At 38.8% G+C, this 18,584-nt stretch overlaps 1 non-coding gene across 1 annotated transcript; it reads left to right on the plus strand.

The window, feature by feature from the left end:
• Positions 1-17,865: 17,865 nt before the first annotated feature.
• Positions 17,866-17,972, plus strand: LOC118489949. The gene has a single exon (XR_004887960.1). It is a non-coding gene; the product is annotated as a small nucleolar RNA R71 (small nucleolar RNA).
• The last annotated feature ends 612 nt before the right edge of the window (positions 17,973-18,584 follow it).

Genomic DNA, 18,584 nt, shown 5'->3' on the forward strand with positions numbered 1-18,584 from the left:
AAGATCGTCTTTGGCATCTAGTGATTCGAAATTGGGATTTGATAAAGCAAAAGTTACCTGTTTCAAATGCAAACAGAAAGGACACTACAAGAGAGAGTGTACCAACAGGGAAACTGACGAACCCACGAATCCATTCAAAGATGATTACTACAAGAACGCAATTTATCATCGTTCCAGTGGATCATCAAATGTGAATCAGAAACAGATCGATGAAGGGTCATCAAAATCTAGGGCAATGGCAGTTATTCATGACGATGAAGGTTACGACTGGAGTCAAGTTTACCCTGAAGAAGATGTGGTCGGACATGCATTTGTGGCTGAGGCTGATCCTGACAGATGGTGGAAAATTGATTATGCAAGATGGGAAATTGAAAAATTCCGAGAGTCATTCAAAGAAGCCCAAAGAGCTAAAAGATGGAATGATGAATTGGAGTGTTACATGGATCCACGGGGTAATCCAGTTGTTGACCCATCAAAAGTGGATTTTAAAGCTGTAACAAATTTGCTTCCAAGGGAATCTACTTTTAACACACGAAGATTATCTGATAAAGAGTATTTGCCTGATTTGGAGAAGAAGATAAGAGAGGTTTGTGAAGCAAGTCTACCGAAGGTGGTAGAGATGAAGAAGAGAAAAGAAGAAGAATTGAAGAAGATGATTGAAGAAGTGAAGACTGTCGCAAAGCTTGCTGCTGGAAAGGAATAGAATGCTGAAGAAGAGCAGAAGATTGAAGAAGAACAAAAAGAAGAAGAAGAAAAGAAGAAAGAGGAAGTTCAGACAGAAGAATTGGTGCTGAGAGGGACTGAGGTAAGTAAATCTTCTGATCTATCGAATATTGAAACTGTTGATAACAATGAAAACAAGTGCAAGAATTGCATAGAAATGTGCAAAGTCTGTACTGAAAAAGATGAAATGATAAAAACAAAAGAAATTGAAATAAATAAACTTGAAAATGTTTTCACAATAAAATGTAATGAAATGATCGAAAAAGAAAAATCTTGAAACAAAAGGTTGATAAGCTGACACAGAAATGTCATGATCTTGAAAAGGAAAATGAAATGTATAGACAAATGTGTACAGCAAAATGTGTTGGTTGCGATGAAAAAGATAATAAGCTTAAAAATTTTCAAAAAGAATATGATAATTTGAAGTGGTCAAATCAGAGAGTACAAGAAGCTTATGATACTTTGAAGAGCCAAGTCAAATGTTTTGATCAAAGATTGTCTGAGACTTTAACAACCAAAGAATTGTATGAGAGAAAGTTGAAAGAAAAGCAACTTGAATTAAACAAGTGTGTTGATGAAGTTGCTAATCTCAAACAAGTTCTGGTTGTAAAGTAAAAGATAGTTACAAAACTTCAAAGTTATCATAACTCTTCGTACATTCTCGAACGCATTTTCAACATCACACTAGATGACAAAGATACTGACAAGAACAAAAAAGTTATTGGTTCAGAATTTCATCAGGTACCACCACCATTGAGAAACAATTATACCTTCTATGATGAGGAAAAGGTGGCAAAAGGTCTGAACATTGTTGACCAATTACCTGAAAGTATCGATGTGATTTACACCAAATCTGATGAAGCTGATGATTCAGAGGTGGTAAGTAAGGTTGTTGAAAGCGTTTTAAAAGATGAGTCAACCAAAGGTAAGTCTGAATCACATGATGAAAATGAGGGAAATTTTCATGATGGTTATCTCAAACAGTCAAAATCTGAGAAAGTTGTGAATGATGATTCAAAAGGATTGGTTTATACCATGATTGGATTGGACAAATTATTCTTAGATATTGTCTTCCCGATTCAAAATGTGATCTCAGAAAAGATAGATAAAGTTTTTAAGATGGTTGAGATTGAAAAATCAGAAATTTCAAAGTTTGCTGGGAAAAGCAAGAAAACTTTTTATAACAAACCCGGTTACAAAAAGAAGAATATGAAAGCCGGGTTGGGTTATAAAAAGAAACAGAAACAAAATGAAAAACCGAATTTTCAGCAAAAGAAGAATTTTGTTCACGGGAAAAGTTCGGAAGAAGAGAAAGAACTTCAATTTAGACGACAGTCTAATGAAGAGTTCTATGCTCAGAAAAAGAAACAACAACAGGCTAAAGATGTTTCAAAGAAAATGTGTTTTAAATGTGATCAAATTGGACATGTTGCACGCAAGTGTCCAAACACAAAGCCTGTTAATGTTGAAAAACAGAAGTCTGAGGATGTGAGACAAAAGTCTACCAGATTTGATTCAAAACAAACTTGGAGGTACAACACGAACAAGTTTGCTTCGAATCAAACTTGGAAACCAAAACAGACTAGGTCTGATTCAAGACAAACCCAGAATTCTTTTACACCCAGATTCAGAACAACAAAAAGTTGGCAAACTTCAGTTGATATGATAAAGCCAAATCAATTTTGGAAACCAAAAGTTGTTGTTCAAAGTCAAAATAATCAAAACGAGTCACGATTTTACAAAAGAAGTGCTTCAAAAGGACAAAACTGGGTGGTTAAGAAACAAGTGACTTCTGAAAATGATAAAAGGGTTGAAATCAAAGATGAAAAAGTTTTTGTACGTGATGACAAAGACTTTCCATCATTGAATGAATATTGTGTTGAATTGCCTAAGGTCCAACAGACCTGGGCTAAATTGTTCAAGTAATTGAGTTTTTTGTGAATGTGCAGGTGCTCATGAAGGTTGACTGTCAAGAAACAGAATTGATGAGCAGCCTGGCACAGGAGGAGAAGGCTGCAGAACCCTGGTTTGGTTGAACAGGGAGTTTATCTGTTTTTGTACATAAATAAACAATATTTCAAAAACCCTAAAAAATTGAAAAATTTAAAAAAAAATATGTTTCATTTTGTCAAATATTAAAAAAATTTTCAAAAATATATTACTTGAATACACCGAAACCCTCACGGCGGAACAAACATGATTACTTTCACCAGATTGAAAAACGGTTTTCAAACTGTAAAAATCAATGTGTTGTAAATCATGGGGGTATTTACTGCTTTTTGTGCAATATGATTCATAGTTAGCAGAAAATGGATAGCAAGACAAAGCTATCAACGTCAGGTTGTCAAATTTTCTTTAAATGGTTTTGAATTTTAGGGGGAGTAAAAAATTTTAGAAAATACAAAAACATTAGAAAATTTGAAAAAGCCAAAAACATGATAAAATTCAAAAATTGAGTTTTTGTGTAAAAAGAGGAAATGATAGTACATCAGTAGACAATCATAGTACGCTAAAGAATTGTAATGCTATAATGTGATAAACGGTCTCACTGATGATATGCCAGTAGATTTTTACACGCTTAGTAGATTGTTTTTGAGATATAAACCTAAATATCAATACTTGCTTATTTCGTGGGGAACATCTCTCGGATATATGGGTAACCCCCGAAATCTTGTTTGAAAGGTCCCTCTTTCTGAGATACTAGGTCTTTATACTCAGTGATATCTGGGGTATTATTCTGGGACTTCTGCTGAATGGAAGTTCTGACCTAGTCCCCGAATAATACTTTTCGCATTGCTTGAAACATAGCGCCGCCCTCAGCAAATTGATGAAACAATAAAATTGATAATCATTGCTGTTGTAAAAAAAGATCCTCTAAAGGGGACACACCGAAAAGTCGATGCCGTCATCTCTTTGCGTATACGGAAGTATCGACCTGAGCTCTCACGGCCCTCGCATTTAACCCCTTACAGATATCATCTGTGGTATACGCACCTGTTAGACTGAATATTGGGATCTAGATACGGGAGTATATTCTGAGGTGGTACACGCGAATAAGTTTAAGTCCTTAATACACTAATCTCGTATCTCGAAACAATTGAACTTTGTGTGAAAATTTAAGTGGATCAATATACTGACAATCTAAGTGAATCGTTTAGAACTGAAAGTGTTTAAAAGCTCAACGGTGCTAGTGTTTTGTCATAAACTGATATGATCCTCTGACACAAACTCAAACAAAAATATTGTCTGTAAATATGTTTGTAAATATTTCTTTAACTGCTTTATGTTTCAGAAAAATTCAAAAAGATTTTTGATTCTATTTTATTTTCGACAACCGATATTTGAATGCTAAGTTTCAAAATCTAAGTATGCTGATTGTGTTTCTGAAAATAAAACAAGTTCATTAATTTGAAACTTGAAATTTTTAAAATCAAAAACAGTTTGTGAAATCTCCAAGGTCATTAAATTGGACTTGGATGATTAACTGTGAGGGATTTGGATGATTATATTGTTAAAATTAGTTGAATAGAGCCAGTTTTCGATTCTGTTCGCTGAAACTGCCAAATCCATGAAGTTTGTTGATAGGGAGAGAAAATCAAATTATCCTGGATATATTCATATTATTATATCTTAGAGCCAGGATCTTGATTTAGAAAGTTTAAAAAGAGCCAGAATATGATTTCTGGATAAATTCAAAACATTGTCACTTATAAACGTATGAGTGTTGCAGATGTTATTCCAGACTACGATCCCAACAGCCGAGTCTAAGGGGGAGTCTGAAGACGAGCTCAACGCAAACGAAAGCGTGCTTTCAAGGAGCCAGGAAACTATCCTGAAGGAGCTTGTATCCAAAAGCCAGGTGTAGATCCCAAAAGCACGGAAGCTTGACGAAAGGGGGAGCCTGAAGAAAAGGAGTCTAACGAGAGAGGGAGCAACTGAAGACAGATCCACCGGGTTTCTGTTCGGGCAAGAGGGAGTCTGTGGTTGCTGATATTATCAAATCTTCAAGAAGACTCAAAGAGGAAGAGAAAGACAAGTCGCTACGAGTTTGACTACGAGATTGACTGCGGCAATATCTAAGGGGGAGTCTGTTAGTGCAGAATGTCTATCGCCTCCGTCAATCAAAACCGTAGCTGAAACAGAAGAAAAATAGACTTAATGATGTAATATTTAGGAAAAAGGGCAAGGTGGCATTCTTGTAAATAAGGGGAAACCCCTTATACCTTGAGCCTATAAATAGAAGCCTTAGGCTTAGTTTTTGAGACTTTTGGCCATTTGTGTAACTTGGAGCCTAGAGGTTAGAGAGAAAAACTAGAGAGAGAAAGTGCTTCAAGTTGTGATTCAAGGTTTGTACTACTTTCAGATCTATCAATGGAATCACATTAAATTGTACGGTTTGTGTTTCGGTCTCGTTCGTGCACGGATTCCGCATGTCGCACGGTCGTTTCGCAATCGATACAGAGTGAAAACCGGGACCTACAAAATCATTACTTGGTTTTCTATTTTCAAAACTTTTTGCTACACTATTTTCAATGGCCTCGAGATCAAACATGAGCTCTTCCACTGTGTCTGCTACAACCTCTGCAACAATTGGTTCGGTGCTTCCACCACCTCCTCCGAGAACGCAAGCTTCTTCACTACTTCAGGATGTTATCCCAGCTCGCAACATTCAGGGATCTGCTTCTGTTTTTGCCTCTAATGTAGAAATTTTAACTTTATTTGGTAGTGTACAGGAACAGATGAGGCAACAACAGGAGACCAACCAAATGCTGATGAGAGAGATACAACTCTTGAAATCTAGCTCAAGCAGGCCCAATGAGGATACTGTCACTCCCTTACAGCCTAGAGCTTTTAACTTCAGTTCGGTAGTATATACTGAGGATAACACGGGGAATATTGTGCTTAGCCATTCCCAGAGTCATATTCCTGAGATACCCTCTTCGGTCAGGGTGTCAACTGCGAGAAATCCAGGATATGTTCCAGGATGTGCTCCAGGATATGGCCAGAATCACCAAGCTGGTAACTTGTCTGTTAACACCAGTATCCCTGTTACTAATAATCTTGGATCATTGCAGGATGCAGGTGTGACATCAGCGATAACCAGAGAGATTCAAAAGTTAAAGGATATGATATCAACTATGCCTGGGATAGTGCAGCCTATACCGGAAGTATCCCAGGATAGTCACAACATATCCCGCTTCACTCACCCCATTTGTGATGCAGAAATCCCAAAGAGATACCACACTCCTAACATGAAACTGTATGATGGGACGACGGATCCTGAGGAGCATATTGCCCAATACAGGGAGAGGATGGAGATTAACCCTATCCCGCCGGATCTTAAAGAAGCATGCTTGTGCAAGGGCTTCGGCTCTACTATAACAGGATCAGCCTTGAAATGGCTTCTAAATGTTCCACCTTATTCAATTACATCATTTGCTCGTTTAGTTAATTTGTTTAATAGTCAGTTTTCTTGCAGTAGAAGCTTTGAAAAACTAACAAGTGACCTCTACAGGATAACACAAGGACCTCAAGAATCCCTAAGGGATTATGTGAACAAATTCAGCAAGGAATCCTTGGACATCCCACACCTTGATGTTGCTACAGCAGTCCAAGCATTCAAGATGGGACTACCAAAGGATTCCCAGTTTTATCAGGATCTTGTGATGAATCCTTGCAGAAACTTGGACGAAGCTCGAAACAAGGCTTTGAGATATATCAGGCTTGAAGATGACAAGAAAATGCAAGAGAGGATGAATTCATCCTTAATATACGAATCAACTAACAGGAAGTCAGAATCCTCATATAAGCCATACCGCTCTAAGCCATATGGCAGGAATGACAGCAAGAAAGTGAATGCTGTCGAAGACGAGGATCCTGAGGAGTATCTTGAGTTGTCAGAATATTGTTTTTCTGTTAATATACCTGAACTGATGTATGCTATGCAGGGTTTAGGAGACAAAGCGAGGTGGCCTAGGAAGAACCAATAGAAAGCTGATTGGAAGGATAAGTCCAAATGGTGTGCCTTCCATGAAGATTTTGGACATGTTACAGAGGATTGCATTGCTCTGAGGAAGGAAATAAGCTATCTCCTGAGCAAAAGGTATCCGAAGGATCTTCTGGGCAGAAAGAAGAATAAGGGTCAGGATATTGAGAAGGATCCTGAACGAGCAGCATCACCTCCCGCCGACGCCAAGATAATTTACTTTATTTCAGGAGGGTCCGATATCTGCAGAACTTCTTATTCTGCAGCCAAAAGACATGCAAAGGAGGCTAAGGCCGAAAGGGGAAATAAGCCAATCAGGATGTCGACCCTCACGACTGATAAAGTGATCACGTTCGATAGTGATGACAGGGATACTGTCTAGGATCCTCACCATGATGCTTTGGTAATAACTTTATATGTTGCTAATCATTTTGTGCGCAGGATACTGGTGGATAATGGCAGCTCCGTCAACGTAATTCAACTAGAAACATTGAAGAGAATGAATGTATCCCTGATGGATATCACTTCAAAGTCCACTGTACTTGTTGGGTTCAGTGGAGAGGCTAGGAATACTGTGGGAGAAATAAAGTTTCCAGTATATGTTGAAGGAGTCAACTCAATGCAACGCTTCTGTGTCATGGATTCCTTATCCTGCTACAATATTATATTGGGTAGGCCATGGATCCATGATATGAAAGTTGTGCCGTCAACCTATCATCAGTGTATCAAGATCCCTACTCCTTGGGGGGGTTGTCAAGGTGGAAAGTGATCAACAGGCGGCAAAGGAATGTTACTCATCCTCGATGAAATCCTCAACCAAGCCCAATGCAGCATAACAATTAAAGATACGAGCCCAGGATATCGTGGAGGCTTCGGAGCAAGATGTTAAGAAAATTATCCTGGACCAGAATAATCCAGATATCTCGGTGCTCGTAGGAGCCAATATCCCTCAGGATATTGAAAATCAGTTAACTAACTTTTTGAAATGCAGGATGTCAACATTCGCATGGAAGCATGAGGATATGACAGGTATTTCTAAGGATATTATAACTCATAAACTTGGAATTGTCAGGTCTTTCAAACCTGTCCAACAAAAGAGAAGAAATTTGCTCCAGAATGAAACATAATTATTGAAGAAGAGGTTGAAAGACTCTTGAAGTCCAAGATGATCAGGGAAGTCAAATTTCCTAAGTGGCTAGCAAATGTGCTCGTGGTTCAAAAGAAGAATGGGAAATGGAGAGTTTGTGTAGATTACACAGACTTGAACAAAACATGTCCTAAAGACCCATTCCCTCTGCCTCATATAGACTCGATGGTGGATGCCACCGCCGGTCATGAAATGCTAACCTTTATGGATGCATCCTCAGGATTCCAGCAGATCCAAATGGAACCTTCGGACCAGGAGGATACTGCTTTCATGACACCAACAGGTATTTATTGTTATACTGCTATGCCTTTTGGTTTGAAAAATGCAGGTGCAACGTACCTAAGATTGGTGAACATGATGTTTAAAGACAAACTGGGGGACACCATGGAGGTGTACATTGATGACATGGTAGTAAAATCTAAGAAGGCTGAGGATCACCTCCAGGATATTAAGGGAGCATTTGATATCCTGGATCAATATAACATGAAGCTAAATCCTGCCAAGTGCCATTTTGGAGTGGGGGCAGGAAAATTCTTAGGATATATGGTGACTAAAAGAGGGATAGAAGCAAGCCCAGAACAGATCATAGCCATCTTGGATATCAAGTCACCTTCCAACATGAAAGATGTACAAATATTGACGGGACGAGTAGCAGCATTAAATAGATTTATATCAAGATCCTCAGAAAAATGCAAGGAATTCTACGATATCCTGAAGAAGAATAAGAAATTCGAATGGGGAGAGAAGAATGAAGCAGCCTTGCAGGAATTGAAGCAATATCTTTCAACTGCACCTCTATTGATGAAGCCCGAGGATGGTGAACCATTATCCCTGTATCTTGCAGTATCAGGGAATGCAGTAAGTGATGTTCTTGTAAAGGATCATGAAGGTCAGCAGTATCCTGTCTATTATGTTAGTAAAAGTTTATTAGATGCTGAAACTAGATATTCACATTTAGAAAAATTAATATTGGCTCTAGTTATGGCATCGACAAAGCTTAGACATTATTTTGAAACACATAGGATTCATGTTAAAACTAACTATCCTGTTAAAAATGTGCTTAGGAAACCTGAGATGTCAGGAAGAATGGCTAAATGGTCAGTAAAATTAAGTGCCTATGATCTAGCATATGAACCTAGGAATGCCATAAAGTCTCAGGCTCTAGCTGACTTTGTGGCTGATTTCAGTAATGATATTCAAAATGAAGCAAACCTAGAATTCCAACAACTAGGAGAAACCACAGAATCCTGGACATTATATACTGATGGTGCATCTAATGTGAGAGGTGTAGGATTGGGTATACTACTAAAATCGCCACAGGGGGACATACTACCCCAGGCTATTAAATGTGAATTTTCTACTACCAATAATGAAGCTGAGTATGAAGCTCTTATAGCAGGATTAGAATTGGCTAGAAATATGAATATTAGATGTTTGCAAGTATATGTTGATTCCCTGTTGATTACCAACCATTTCAATGGATCTTATGCAGTAAAAGGTGAAAAGTTAGCCGAATATCTTGAAATTGTTAAAAAATTAGCAGGATATTTCAAAATTTTTACACTTGAACAGGTACCAAGAGAAAAGAATGCTGAAGTTGACGCTCTAGCAAACTTAGGATCTACTGTCAGGATACCAGAGGGAACTCAGATACCAATAGTGCACATCTTGTATCCTGCAATGGAACATTTCAAATCTCAGGATAAAGAAGTAGCATGTATCCAGGATACTGGTGATGGATATCCTGAGAAGGATCCTGAATCCTGGATGAATCGAATTGTGAAGTATCTTCAAGAAGGAGATATCCCAAAAGATGCAAATCCTAAGGCTTTTAGGATGAAGGTATCTCGTTTTACTATTATAAATAATATTTTGTATAAGAAATCTCTTGCAGGTCCATACCTGAGGTGCTTGGAGGATCCCGAAACCAGAGAAGTGCTTCAGGATATACACGAAGGGGATTGTGGTAACGATACTGGGGGCAGATCATTATTCTCAAAGGTATTAAGAACAGGATACTATTGGCCGACGATGAGGAAACATGTAGCAGAATATGCTCGAAGATGTGATGCATGTCAAAGGCACAGTAATATATTACACCAGCCTGCTGAACCACTATATCCTATTGCTTCCCCTTGGCCATTCATGAAATGGGGAATGGATATAGTAGGAAAAACATTATGCCAAAGGTTTTCTTGTTGGCAATGACGGATTATTTCTTCAAGTGGGTTGAAGCAGAAGCCTTTGTCCAAGTTAGAGATCAAGAAGTGGTATCCTTCATAAAGAGGAATATCCTGACAAGATTCGGGATACCAGCCGAGATAATTTGTGATAATGGATCCCAATTTATCAGCAAAAGAACTACTGATTTTTGCAAAAGTTGGGGAATTAAGATGATCACGTCAACACCAGTGCATCCTCAAGCAAATGGACAAGCAGAATCCTCGAACAAGATAATTGTCAACAACTTAAAGAAGAGGTTAGGTGCCAAAAAAGGAAATTGGGCAGAAGAACTACCATTTGTCCTATGGGCTGATAGAACAACTGTGAAGAATGCTACTGGGCAAAACCCATTTTCTTTGGTATTTGGGGCATAAGCAGTGATCCCGACAGAAATGGTGATACCGACAGCTAGATCAAGCCTATGGGATCCTAAATCGAATCCTAAAATCTTATGTCAAGAACTGGATACTATTGATGAAACAAGAGATGCAGCAAAGCTAAGGATGGCGGCATACCAGTAGAGGATAGCCAAATCATATAACAAGAATTTAAGGACTAGAAGATTTCAAGTTGGAGATTGGGTGTTGAGGAAAGCTTTCCAGAATACAACCAACCCTGCCGATGGAAAATTAGCTCCAAAATGGGAAGGACTCTATGAAATTGAGTCAGAATCTGGGAAAGGAGCATACCGACTCAAGAATATGGAAGGGGATATGTTACCAAGATCCTGGAATGCTATACACCTTAAAGCTTACTTCAAGTGAGTTTAGAATTTAATTTCTAACTCAGGATGGTATGAATTCTATCTCTTTTAAATTTATCTAATTTTATTTACTCTTTTTGAACCCAATACTGACTTAAGCATCAGAGGGGTGTTAGCCAAGCTAACACCCACCTTAGTTTGAAGGTGTTTTGTAGAATATGCTTCGGGATATAGCTCCAGGATATATACTCAGGATTGAAAGATTAGAGGATTGGCCCCCTTTCTCACGTTTAAGGGATCTTGATCCCTTCAAAGGTTTAAAAGTATTCACCTTTCTCTCGAACTGGGTTTAAACACCCCGCTTGGAGCGCAAGTTATCTGGGAATAGTTCAAGGTAGCGGGACCAGTTCATGTAAAAGTGGCTGACAATTTCGTTATCATTGGCTATATCCTGGATCCTTAAGGTATATGAGGATTGATCACCCTCTCTCACGAAAGGGTATTTTCATACTCTCTAAGGTTTAAAGGTTTTCACCTTTCTAAGTCTTGGAGTTTATACACTCCCGCCTGTAGCGCACGAAAATTTGGGATTTTCCCCAGGATGCTAATGGTTTATCCCAGGATGCTAAGGGTTTATCCCCAGGATATTAAGGGTTTATCCCCAGTATATTAAGGGTTTATCCCCAGTGAAACTAAACTTTTTGACAAGATCAAAAGATATGACAAACTACGATTGTGTTTACACACGTTTTTTGTTGGTGAAAAGCTACGAAGTTTAATCGCTAAGTGAAGAGATACTCAAGTGTGTCATATATTGATGCAATATCCTACACAGGGGACATCCATGCTGGGGATATTGCAAAGGATTCAAAGGTTGAGGTTGGAAATTATTGCCTAAGTGTTTCTGGTAATATTTTTTCAAGTCTTGAAAACCTTATCTAAATGATCTAAGTTTTCTAAAAAGTCATATTCAACTAAGTTTTGTCTAACATTTTGAAGACAAAAGTATCGAACATTTCATCAGTATCCTGACCAGGATATTTGATCAGGATATTCAAAACATACCTTTCAAAATAAACAACAAATAAGGCTAAAAGGTTAGTTTATTATTAATGGTCCAAAAGATTGTATTCTTGGTTTCATCTCAAAAAGAGACCCATCCACCAAGAACACAATTAAGTTTTTAAAGCATATTTACATAAACAGTTGAAGGCTTCGTCCTAAAAACACAGGATCCCTCCACCTTCAACTGTCAAACTATTCTACTTGCAGGAAATTAAAATTGTTCTAAGTGCAGGACGACCAGATGATTTAGACCCTACAAAATACAGGTATCATTAAAGACAAACTAACCAGGATACAGGTTCAGTATATGTGTACGGGATACATGATCTGGATATTTACCTTATTAGGGAAGGAGGTCATGGGCTCGATAGATTCCATGAAGCCAAGGTCATCATAAGAGAAACCTTCGGCAGCAGCAACAGATGGCTCCTTTTTCACCAGGACAGGCTTGGGATAGCTGTCAAGCTTCTCAAGATCGAAGAAAACATATATCCTTACCAGACATGTTGGAATGACTAAAAATATATCTGTTGGAATCAGGATATCCAACAGTTATATTTTTAGGGAAAATTGTTATGGGTGAAATTCTGAGCACATATCCTGACTTTGTATCTTGATTTTTTATTAGTTGTATATGATCAGGATACCGGATCAGGATACCGGATAAGGATATTTGTAACATCCTGGGGTAGTATCCTGACTATTACTAACAATTTGCTTGTAAATGTTGGCTGCAAGGGACTAACGTTCATGAGGACCAAGTCATCCTGAAGACCCGCTCAAATTGGTTAGGATAAAGACGTTGGTGGTGGAAGAATAGCTCTTGTAACGGTCAGCATTGAAGAATGGCATGTTTTATGGGAGTTACGGATGCTGGTCAAAGATATTTATGTTGTAATGGTTATGGAAGCTTAAATCCCGGATTTACATTTAATATGCACGTGGAGAACGAGTTGAAACAGCCCCCCAACGTTCAGAAGGGAATAATCTCAGTATCCCGGATTCTTAGCATAATATCCCGAATTTTTAGCATAATTAGTTAATTCTTGTAACTATATAAAGGGGATGCCAGATCCATAGGTCACACACTTTCGAGTTCACCTACTCATTCACTCTCTTTTCTAGCAGCAATCACGCACTAACACTCATCACTTACAATCATTGTACCACTTAGTAGCGATCTGAGCATTATCCTGCACTGTATCCTGGTTATTCAAGCAATAAGAAGAATAAGGCAGCTGCGATTGTCAGCTCCCGAGGTTTTGTGCCGAAGATCTAGATTAATCAAGGGCTTTCCTCGTACATCTCGTGTCACCCTTTACTTTTTTGCTCATTGCTTGATCGTAGATACAACTCGATATCCTGAGCCGTATCCTGAAACTGTTTTTGCAAATAACTTAACTAGCATCTTTTCAACACACATTTCTAGCACACTACCTTACTTAACTAATTTGATCACTTAATTGCTTCGGTAATTTTTGACCAAAACAGTAGTTTATAAATAAGGGATTACAAGTCATTCTTACTTCCCCAGATTTGATGTTATCTGTCTCAAGGGAAGTCCTAATAAGCTTGAAACAGGTCCTCGCAGGATCTACACACTGAACGAGGCAAGAACTTTACCCAAACACCCTTATAACCCCCTTCTAGGCAGTTAACGCGCTATATATAGACCATAAAAACACAAATGAGTGAATCAACAAAACATGAAGAAATGATTAAGTAAAGTTCACCTTCAATATAAAAAACTAGTTATTAAAGTCATTAATACATACCCAAATAAAAAGTTGCCAAAGATTTGAAATCAAAAGTAATACATAAAAGATTTGTCTTCACCAAGTGATGTAAGAGATTTAGCTAAGCATGGCCTTTGTTTGACAAGAACTCTTACGATTGATCTTGGATCTCGAGACTACTACACACTCTAAAAGTTGAAAGATGGATGATGGTGGTGGGTGTTGGTGTTGTAGTGGTGGTGGACTAATGGCAAGTGTGAGAGAAGTGGTTTGCTAAGGGATGAGTTGGAATGAAACCAAGCACCCCTATTTATAGCTGGAAATAGAGCCTTCACACGGCCCTGTGCCTGGTGGACATGGCCCCTTGTCCTTCATTTTCTCTGTCTTCATTTAATGCCTGGTCAGCTCTTCTTCACATACGACCCCGTGTCTCAACGACACAGCCTCGTGTCTTTTGAACTTGTTGTATGAACCCAGATTTGTGAATCTGAGAGTTGACCACGACCCGTGCTGAGGTGACATGGCCCCGTATCCCTTGTCGTTTTCTGTTTGTCTTTTTCTGTAGGGAATCTTGACTGGGGCACGACCCATGCCTTGCAGTCATGACACCGTGCCGATGCTCAGTTTTTGTTATTTTTGTTGTTTTAGATGTAGATGGGGGTTCGACGAGTCTTGTCAATCCTTTTTCTTTGTATTTGTGTTGGTTTCTACTGTTAATTTGTTCCTTTTTGTTCGTTTAAGCACTTTTGATCCTTTAAAATAAAAAGCAAACAAAGAAACATGCTTTTTCGAACATTTCTACCGAAAAAGGGTTGATTTTATGCCTTGTTTGATGTAATTTATATGTTGCATTTTTCGCACATCAAATAGCCCCTCACTTGAATCTTAACTTGTCCTAAAGTAAAACTCTATAATGTGGCTTACACACCGCAACAGAATTCGTAGAAGAGAAGTTTTGGGTTTATCTTTAGAGTGTCGGGAATCCAAGTTCTAAATTTGTTTTGTTTTTATTTTATTTACAGTCTTATTCGTCATGATTTATTTAAAACACATATTAAGAAAAATTATTTGTTTTGGGCACAACATGCCTTTATAAAATTCTATTTAGTTATATACAAATTTACACACCTCACAGGTGGTCTCTCAACACACGACCGAAGTTGTTTAAGTGAAAACGCTCGGAACCGGTGTGGAAATTACTCCTACTATAGGCTTGACAAACAATCAAACCTCTTTCTTTTTGACATTTAATCCTTGTAAATATCAAGAGGGCTTTTAAAAGGGTAGGTTTTGGCTCGGGTAGGTGTGTTTGGGTAAAATGTGTAAAGCGTAAAAAGTGTCGGTTTTTCCATTGGTTTGTGGCTTAGCAAAAAAGTCTTTGGCTAATGTTTTTTTACCAAAGTTGAAACTAAGCCTTACTTGTAATTCTCAAACTGAACTTTTTACAAAAATAAAGGGCGTAAATAAAACGTTTTGTGGATGTGCGTGGTTGTTTTTGCAAACGTTTATATTTTTGCGGGTTTAGATGCGGAAGGGTTAAGGCTCAAAGGTGTTTAACTAAAGAGATGCAAGGAATGAAAACAAAAACAAAGGTTTAGAATGAAAAATGGGTTTAGTCCTAATGCCACTATCATTTAATTACTTGGATTTATGTCGGTAAGGATTTGGAACGTATTGTTTTGGCAAGTTCTAGATTTGTATGAACCAAACATGATATTCACACAAGAAACAAAAAAATGAGCAATTAGTATAGATATATATTTGTATGCTCGGTAAAGGTCAAACCTCAATTTTTGTGGGAAAAGGGGTATAGTGTAAAAATGTGTATATAAAATCAAATCTTACAGAGATTTATTATGCCCTTTTTTATAATTTTTTATATTGGTTCTTTTTATCACGACGCTATCTAGTGTAAATTAGTAAAAACACAATTTTTAGAACTTATTTTTCCTAACTAAACCAAGATAAGTAAAAAAAATAAAAATTTTTGACAAAAAAGTTTGGGGTGATTAGCGGTTTTCCAAGGCGAGTTTTGTGTAAGGCTTGTTTTTAGGACAAAAGATTCAAGGTTTTAACACCCCCAACTTAAATTACACATTATCCTCAATGTGTCCTAAATAGGATTTGTTATGATTAAATGTGCAAAAAGTGGGTAAAAATAACAACTTTTTGGTTACTGGTCACTTGGCACGGGGGCGTGCCTGGTGGACACGGCCCCGTGGCCAAAGTGCAAGTAACAAAATTAAGCGTCAAACTTACTGTATGGTGGACATGGGGGCGTGCTGGGTGGGCATGGCCCGTGCCACCTTCTCTATAGAAAATTTTTAACATTAGACAATTGGGCACGGGGGTGTGCCTGGTGGGCACGACCCAGTGCTGTAGACTTTGATTTGCAGTTTTTGAAGCGGAAGGCTCTGGTTTACATGCATGGGGTTCCTTTTCAACATCCCTTTGGCATTTTCATCTTCTTTTGAGCATGGTTTATTCCAACAAAGATAAAACTTAAAAGAAAAATCATTAAACTAAATATTATACTAAGATTTAAGCTACTTAACTAATGGATAGTCCATGGAATGCCTTCATGGTGCGCCACGTTTATAAGATTCTTTGGCTAGACCCAAAGTCGGTCAAATGCTACTCGAGCGGGATGACTCGCATCCTGAGTTGCATCATTTAAGAGCGTAGTCTAAGCTTGAGTCTATTGTCTTGATGTAGTTGACCGGATCATCCTCTGTTCGTTGTCCCACTTTAAACTTGATTTCCTTGTCACCAACCCTCAATGTTAATTTCCCATCACTCATATCCACCATGGCCCGTGCGGTGGAAAGGAAGGGTCTTCCTAATATGAGCGGGATTTCAGTGTCTTCTTCCATGTCTAAGATTACAAAGTTGGTCGGGAAAACAAATTCACCGACCTTTACCAATAGATTTTCTATGAGACCTTGAGGGTATTTCACCTACCTATCTGCAAGTTGTATGCTCATCCTTATAGGGTATGGCTTGCCTATCCCAAGTCAATTTAACATAAAGGCCGACGTTAGATTAATGCTAGCCCCCGAGTTGGCTAGTGCATTGCTTATTGGCGATTCTCCAATAGAGCAAGGAAAGGTGAAGCTTCTGGGATCAACCTTCTTTTTGGGGAGCTTGTTGAGGAGTGCCGCCGAGCATTCTTCACTTAAGTTGACTTGTTGAATGGATTTAATCTTCCTTTTGTGAGTGAGGAAGTCTCTCATAAATTGGAGTATTTTGGGATTTGAGTTAGAACTTCCACAATGGGGAGATTGATGTGAAGTTGTTTAAGCAAGCTTACGAACCTTGTGAATTGCTCGTCGGTCTTTTGCCATAGTAAACGATCGGTGTATGGGACCGGGGGTGGTTTAATTGTTTCGGTATTTTGGGGTTGAGTGTTTTCTTGGTCATTGGTCTGGGTGTTTTTATAGGGAGTGAATCAGGTTGTTGTGGTGTTGGTTCAATTTCGGGTCCTACCTTCCGGTCTCTTAAGTTGATTACGCTTACTTGGACTTTTGGGTTTGTTTTGGTGTTACTTGGTAAGGCTCTCTGTGGTCTCTCAGCAAAATTTTGGGCAAGTTGGCTTACTTGTTTTTCTATATTTTGCATGCTAGCCCGCTGGTTTCTAATTTCGGCTTCAGTTTGTAGGAACCTTTCCAAGTACTTTTTATCGGATTTGGAGAAAAGGCGAGTGATGAGGTCATCAAGCCTTTCTCTTCCTCCTTGTTGTTGTGGTTGGAAGCCTTGTTGCTCATTTCGGGGTTGTTGTTGAAAGTTAGATCGTTGATTTTGAGTTTGTTGGTTATTACCCCCCGATTCCCTCCAACTAAAGTTGGGATGATTTCACCACTCTAGAGTGAAAGAGTTACTTGGAGCTCCCGATGGTCGTGGCCGGTTGATTAGGTAATTTACCACTTCCATTTGATTTTCTAAGTCTTTCATACAACTCCAGTTTTCATGGGAGCCGCCGCACCCTTCGCAAGCCATAACCAAAGCCGTCTTGTTTAATTCAATTTTCTTTATTTTTGAAGTTATGGCTTTGATTTGGGCTTGCAAAGAAATGGTTTCATCCACTTTGTGGGCGCCCGTGGCTATGGATTTTGAGCCCCTAGGAGTGTGCCATTGAAAACTACTTTGAGCAATTTCTTCAATTTGATTATAAATTTCCTCTAGGCGCCAATTCCCAAGGAGTCTCCCGGAGCCGGAATCAAGGATTTGCCTTGTGTGTGGTAAGAGTCCATTGTAGAAAGTGGACACCTGTTGCCAACGTTCAAGACCGTGATGTGGACATTTCATCAATAGCTCCTTGAACCTTTCCCATGTCTCGTACAATGATTCCCTATCGTCTTGAGAGTAGGAGTTAATCTCGGTCATGAGTTTGGCGGTTTTAGCGGGAGGGGAATATTTGAAGATAAATTTTCGGGCAAGTTCATCCCAAGTGTGCACGGACCCACTTGGGAGGGTATTTAGCCAAGCTTTTGCTCGGTCTTGAGGGAAAAAGGGAACATACGGAGCCAGATAGCATCGGTAGAGGCTCCGTTGATCCGAAAGGTGTCGTATATTTCCAAAAAGTTGGTAATATGTAAATGGGGATCTTCATCGGGTAGGCCATGAAAAGTGGAGGAATTTTGGAGCATTTGGATTAAGTTTGGTCTAAGCTCAAAGTTATTAGCATCGACATTTGGAGGGTTAATAGCGGCTCCAAGATTACCGACCTTAGGTCAGAGGTAATCCATGAGAGTGCGTTGATCCGCCATAGGGAGGTTTTGAGTTGAGGCTTTTTGTCGGTTTTTAGCTTGAAGTCTTTTTCTCAAAAAGCGCTCAGGTTCGTCAAGTGGCACTTTTATGTCTTTGTCGGAGGTGGAGGTCATGCACCAGACTGTATTTCCTGCGAATTATACAGATTCGCGTGATTTTTGGTGAACAAAAACAAAAAAAAAATGCCTGATCAGAAGAGTAGCACGACCCTGTGCTAGTGTCGGCACGTCCCCG

Source organism: Helianthus annuus, chromosome 2 (genome assembly GCF_002127325.2).
Source record: "Helianthus annuus cultivar XRQ/B chromosome 2, HanXRQr2.0-SUNRISE, whole genome shotgun sequence".
In the NCBI taxonomy this organism is placed as follows: Eukaryota; Viridiplantae; Streptophyta; class Magnoliopsida; order Asterales; family Asteraceae; genus Helianthus; species Helianthus annuus.